Below are 6,833 nucleotides of genomic sequence, written 5' to 3'. Positions count from 1 at the left end.
ATATCTAACATGGTAGTGTCACGGTTTCCCAATCTCTAACAGAGAGCACAATAGAGTAATTGCCTTGGTCTTAAGTGAGGGCATTCGATGCTCGTGTGATTTTGTCTGCAAATTGAGCACCACATCAATTCTCTCTGGGGGGTGGAGATGAGCATTCCTTGATGCTTCTCTACCATCCTTGACTTTTAATTTTTACAATATGTCATTATTGAGTTCTTCCACTATCATATTGCCAACTTGCTTGTTCTTGGTTCTTGGTTTCTGTGTCCTGATGAGATGATGACTGGAGACTCACGATGTTGCCACTACTGAAGCTGCCTTGGCACCTTCTGGTTTCAAAAACTCAAGCATATTGTCTTCATATATTCAATTGTCATCTTACAGCAAGTATCTAGAGTAGCTGGTCGGGCTAACACTAGATAATCATGCATCTTATGATCTTGGAGTAAGACAATAAAACTGATCCTCAGTTAGCCTTTCCCTCAACTTGCATCTTGAATTTAAGTGCTTGAGCCGAGAAACATAATCCCGCATGGACTCATTTTCCTTTTGCTTGATATTTGTGGAGCTAAGCCACATGACTCCATCTATCACCACTTCAAGCAAAGCTAAGTATGAACACATTTTTAAGTCGAGTGAAATTTACTTTATCCTCGAGTTTGTGTTTGATACCATTGGTGAGCCTTCCCTTCTAGGGTCAAGGAAAAAGCATGTATCATGATTACATCACTCACTGGACCACATGTTTCACAGGTAGACTCAAAGACCTCTACATGTTGGATCGGGTCCCCATCTCCTGAGAATTTTTGCACAAGCTTTAAAATAATACGTGGCTTCATCTGGGATGGTCTAGATTCCACAGCAATGCCTAGCTCCCTAACCATACCTCAGCCCATTTTTGCGGCCATATTTAGTAGATCCACCCTTGTGACTACATTTAGATCTGGGTTAGGATCCACAATTGGCCTCCAAGGAGCTACTCCCCCCCTACCTAGACCACGTTCTCTTCTTGGATAAGGTCTTCTATTCAATTTGAGTCCATGGCTGGGTTCAAATAATTCCTCATTGCCTGGTTGTTAGTAGCCTCAGCCCGCCTTTGTAGGATCAGGAGTTCCATGCTCTATAAGAACGTGGGATCATTGATCATTTCTTGTATATTCTCTCTTGTATAGAGATGATCCTCACCTCTTGCAGGTGGCCTAAGTAGATTGTTGTGCGCAAGCATACAACCAAGGAAGGAAGCTCAAACAGAATGCCAAAGGGTGTGTCACTCACCGCTCAACCGCCGCCTTGTGAAGGATTCCTGCGTCGCAGCCGTGAAGGAGGAGCCGCCGTCGCCGCTCTACCGCCTCTTCGCCGTGCCGCTACACAGTGCTCGATCGCTCTCTCACTCTCTCTCTCTCTCTCTCACACACGCAGGAGAAGGAAACCAAAGAGATAAGGCAAGAGCACTCTTGTATTCACAACACATGAGAATGAGGATTTTAGGGTTACATTTGACTCTTATAGGTGACTTGGCCGTTCACACTTGGGCGCCCATACATGGCCGGCCGACCCTAACCCTTATCCTACTGATATTCAAGGTGCGCCTCTCATCGGCGACCAACCAATCCCTTTATCCTTAACATATGGTGTCGACAAGCCCGGCCCATGACTCAGAATATTTAAATTAATGACATAAAACATAGTACATCTCAATGTCCGTTCATGGGTTAACATGCCCCCCTTCCTGATGTAGATTCCGTCCTCGGAAGCTATGGTATGGTAAGCTCGAGAGGGTTGTTGTTGACCGTCTGCAAAACAGGGAAGTAGAGTGAAAGTATGCTAGAATTCAAAAGATATAAAGTGTATAAATTCAAGCATGTTAGACCACAATGGATGTTGTTATGAGAACTTAGTTTAAGGGTCACATGAATGAGCTAGTGTAGCAAATTAACAGGAGTTTAAAATTATTGAAAGTAAATCAAGAGTTAGCAAGGTGTCAAAGATTAATCAAGGTTTATAATTGGCCTAAGTCAAGGAAAATAACCAAGCTTAATAAATAAACAGATGACCACAGTGTGTCTACTCTAAGAACAAGTTAATACCACAAGCCTAGGGACATAAGAAACATCAAAGTTACAGGAGCTTTTTGCCTCTCTCTTTTTTTTTTTAAAATGCACGTGACAATTTTTACACACAATGGCGACCTTCCTAAGGCAAAACTAACATCGATCCTGGTACCATGTTTAACACAAGGCATTATCCAGGAATCTATTAGCTTACTTTAGGCAAGGCTACCCCCTACCAACCAAGGCATCGGTCTGGAGTAGAATACTCCTCGCCTACCAAGTATCAATAAGGCGATAGGCCAACATTAAAGCACATCATAGACTTGTATTGCCATTTATTGTAGGCTCTTTTTTTTTAATCTATTTCTTTTTTATCTTCGCTCCTGAACTATAATTTGTCTTGCATCCTTTCGACAAAGGGGTAATAGCTATGTCCTAGAGGTCAACACACACATGGCCAGGTGTCAAACATTAAGATGGTTTGACCCTAGACCTAAGACAATCGTATTCCAAGGTTAACTAAAGACGTCATGCTACCTAGGAATATTTCCAATAAAGTTAAGCTCATTAATGATTTACACTAGCATGCAAGCAACTTCAAAAACTAAGTAGTACATTGACAATTTCCATGTGGTCATGCATTATAGTTTATGCAATTGATTGAACAGTAAAAACGAAAGAGAGTGGGTATGGAAGAATTACACCTGTAATTGGAGATCTCCTTAATTTGACGAGACAGCTTGCAATTTGATGTAGATATATTTTGATGAACGTTGCGGCAGTCTCAGGACTTGAAAGCGAACCCACCTCAAACTTTTCAACCTGTACAATCAACTAACAAGCACTATACCTCGAGAGGCACATCAGTGTGAAAATTTCAAGACTTGTTTAAGGAATCTAAACTAGAAAAAACTTGAAAATGCTAACCTACCTACCAGTCACCACACTATTACTGAGGATACGGTAAGAGGATGTTGTAGAGTCCTGGCTCTAACCCTAAGGCTAAGCCTCTATCCGCATCATCCAAACAAATAAAGTCAACCTCAGTAGTGCCATGAGTTTCATCCGTCCATTCATCATTGTCAGATATTTCCTTTTCATTTTCCCATCCACATAAACTCATCAAAAATGTAGCCATGCGAGGATAGTCATCTTGTGGAAAAGGAAAGCATTGGGCTATCGGGGATATATCCTCTACGGAGTAGGGGTCAGTCATGGTCAATAGGCGAATTAGCCATTCTAATTCCTCAACATTTTCTTCTCTGGCTAGTACATCTATATGATCCCATTCAGTTTCAATTACAGGATAGCACATGTGGAATATCTGAGAAAGGTACAGATGATACCTCTCACCAAAGGTAGGAGTGGATGAAGTGTATGATGATCGGGCATCTGCCATATCTGCAAACACAGATATAGCATGAGTAGGTTTATGATAGGTCAATCTAGTTCTTGATTGTATACGGATATTTCTCTTGTTTTTGTGCTCTTGCTCTTTTTACTATTTTTTGTTTTTCTTTTGTTTGTTTTTTTTTTTTAATGTATGAAGCTATATATATACATCCCCTTGAATTTGGCAATTACATGGTCAGGGGAGAAGGTTAAGGAGGAAGCATTAGAATGTCGAGCGTGAGTACATGCTCCCCCTTTCCTTGGGTAGATCATATTATTTGCAATGATGTTGCAGCCTCTTGGAACCAATTTGTCCAGCGGGTCATAGGTTGTGATGTGGGTAGATAGCTTTTTATGACCCTTTTTGGCCACATCCAATTGCAGAGATGGTAGTGTACGCTCCCATTGACGAATGGAGGAAATGGTTTCCGACGATACTATTACAAGGGGAGACGTAGACTCATCGGTTTTTTGTTGGGTGTTGACAAGAGTAGGTGTAGAGCATGTAGAAACTTCTATATGAGTGTGTGCCTGGCATGAGGAGCTAGAAGCTTCATGTGGCTCCCCCCTTCCTGAGCTACGTGGTAATGATCGATATCGTTTGGGAATCCAAACTAACTCTGGAAGAAGTGGTGCGGAGCACTCTATTACCTTTCCCTTACCACGGTCTTGAATTGTCATTGGGGTGGCAACAATTGGTTTGTAAGGTTTTACAGCTGATGTAGAGGGATTCAACTTATGTTTAGGGACCCAAATCTGGTCATTCCCCTCGTAGTACCCTTGGGCTACTAATAATTTTTTAGGGATCCATCGCGATGTTACATTACCCTTTCTCGGGTGGGTAGCTGCTTTCCTTTTACGAGGCTTCTTGGTGGCTGAACGAGATTGAGCAGGGGAAGTAGCTGTTAACGAAGCTTTGCATTAGGACCTTAATGGAAGGCTTCTTGGGCCCTTTTATTTGGCAGTTTAAGGAGTCAAACCTTTTCTCTTAAGAAGAAACGTTTTCTAATTAGAAGCTTCAAAATGGCTACTTTATTCGAATTTCATTTTTGGGGGGAAAATGGAATTTAAAATCTAGCGGACAAAACCATATCATGTAACATATCTATGGAAAACTCTTGATGCGTAGATCATGGATCTATAATCTCCTCTCAAATCGGAGCTTGTATGTAGAAGTTATGGAGGTCCGAAAATTGTAAAATTGCCTCCCCCCTTTTTGGGGAGAAAAGTGCACCCTTTGACCACTCTTACACCTCTCTTACAAACCCAACATTTCAGTCCACATGGCAACCCCCCATTTGGCTATTCCTTAATCACCTTGATTAGGCTTGGGCAAATTAAAGGGCCCAAGAAGACCCCATTCACTTCCTAATGGGGACCCATTTGTATGTACTCTTTGGCATAGTAAGCGAAGCTTTGGGGACCACCTTGCTTGTTTCCACTCTTGGCGTTGAAGCGTTAGAGGGGTGGCCAACAATCGAAGATGGTTTTGCCACTGGACTTTGTGATTTTTCGTTATCTAATATTTGAGTGGATGACTTAGGTGCGGGATTTTGAGCGGTCAGACCTAGTGTTGGTTCTTGCGTTGTGACTTGTCTGGTTGCCCAATCGATATTGCACTTGGTGGCCATCATCCATTTGCACCCTAAGATTACAGTCCCTTCCATGGTACCAGCAGGCATAACCAAAAAGCTTTGAATTATGGTTCCCTTGTCATAAGCAACCGGAGTGTGCAGAATTCCTGAGACAGGGGTTTTCTTCTTGTTGATTCCTTGAACTTGGATAGAACTCTTGGTTAAAGGTGGTTTTACCAGTTGACACCACACGCCATATGATAGCAAATTGTGTTGAGCTCCTGTATCCAATAATGCATTATACAGCCATAATGTAAACTGCAGTTATGCTAGTACTTCAACCCAAATCATTAACACAAGGGAAACTTTGCAATGTGCTTGTTCTTCCTTTCTCAGCAACCCCATTTTGTTATGGAGTGTACCTATATGTGAATTGCATCTTTATCCTTGTGCTTTATTAGATAATCACTAAACTCATTGGATAAATATTCTCCCCCACCATCTAATCTTAGGCATTTTATATGTATGCCTTTATCTTTCTCAACCATAGCCCTAAAGCTTTGAAAGTAAGCTCTTTGGTTTTCTCTTTCATGAAATCCACACCTTCCTAGTGTGATCATCAAATGAACGATACATAATAGTGGTATCCTTTGATTGATATCATTTTTGTGAGGTAGTCAGATCATCGAGCTAATACAACCGAGTGAGATCCTAGATTAAGCTAAGAAAGAGTGAGCAGGATAGCATATTTAAATTTTTCCATACTTACAGGTATGTTCGTGTGCACATACGATCACACACACATATAAAAACTATAATCTACATATATCCATATCCCCCACTAGCACATGTGTATATACACATAATCCCTCTCTAATTTACTATCCATATCCCCCACTAGCACATGTGTATATACACGTATATACACATACACTTCCTCACTAATTTACTGTGCATGCACCTTTTAGTCTTGCACCAATTCTCTTATGTACCCCCGTCACCTATGTTTATATCTCCATTGGAGTGAGAATACACTTAAAGCACAATTTAGAATTTATCAAAGAAGTTCAAATTAAGTGTGATCTATACTTGATGCTTCATTCAATATACTAGCTATGCTATAAGATAATTTGAGTGCTAAAAGCAAACATAATAACACAAGCCAAAAAAAACTACCAAACTTAAGGAAGATAAAGTTCTAAAAGAGAGCCACATGAACAATACTACTTAAAAGGGTTTCCTAGGGGGAATTCAAAGCCTTCGTCATCCTCATTCAGAACACTTGAGTCAAACCATGCCCTCTTTTCTCCAATACCATACATAATGGGAGTTAAAACACCCTCGATGATGTCTCCATCCCTATCAAATGAGAAACAAGGCCCACTTGAAGCTAAACATGCTCATAGAAGTGGGGTGGTTCCAAACTCCATCTCTATGACCAACCCCTTAGGAGGGCACAAGAGCTCCAAAAAACATTGGATGAAACTAACACTATATTCCACGCCACCTTAGGGGGCTGACAATATCAAAGAAGACCCTAGAGACCTCTTTGGATAGGGAAAATAATGAGTAAGGACATGATCCATGTATCCTCTCCTATGCACTGGGGATGGTCACCGACCGAGGGAGCTCACTAGAGGGAGATTTGGAGGGAGCGTTTCTTGGCTACCCTCTCTCTCAACTTGAACAATCTCTCTCTAACTATTCCCACCACCATCTCTGCCCTCCACCTCCCAGCCCCCCAACCCAGCCCCCTCCACCACCAACCTTGCTCCTCCCTTTCTCTCTCTATCTATTACCATCTTCCCTTCCTCTC

This window comes from Cibotium barometz, chromosome 15 (assembly GCF_041138505.1).
Source record: "Cibotium barometz isolate CiBa-2024 chromosome 15, ASM4113850v1, whole genome shotgun sequence".
Lineage (NCBI taxonomy): Eukaryota > Viridiplantae > Streptophyta > Polypodiopsida > Cyatheales > Cibotiaceae > Cibotium > Cibotium barometz.
The sequence above is the reverse complement of the archived record's forward strand: the minus strand, read 5'-3'. Positions refer to the sequence as shown.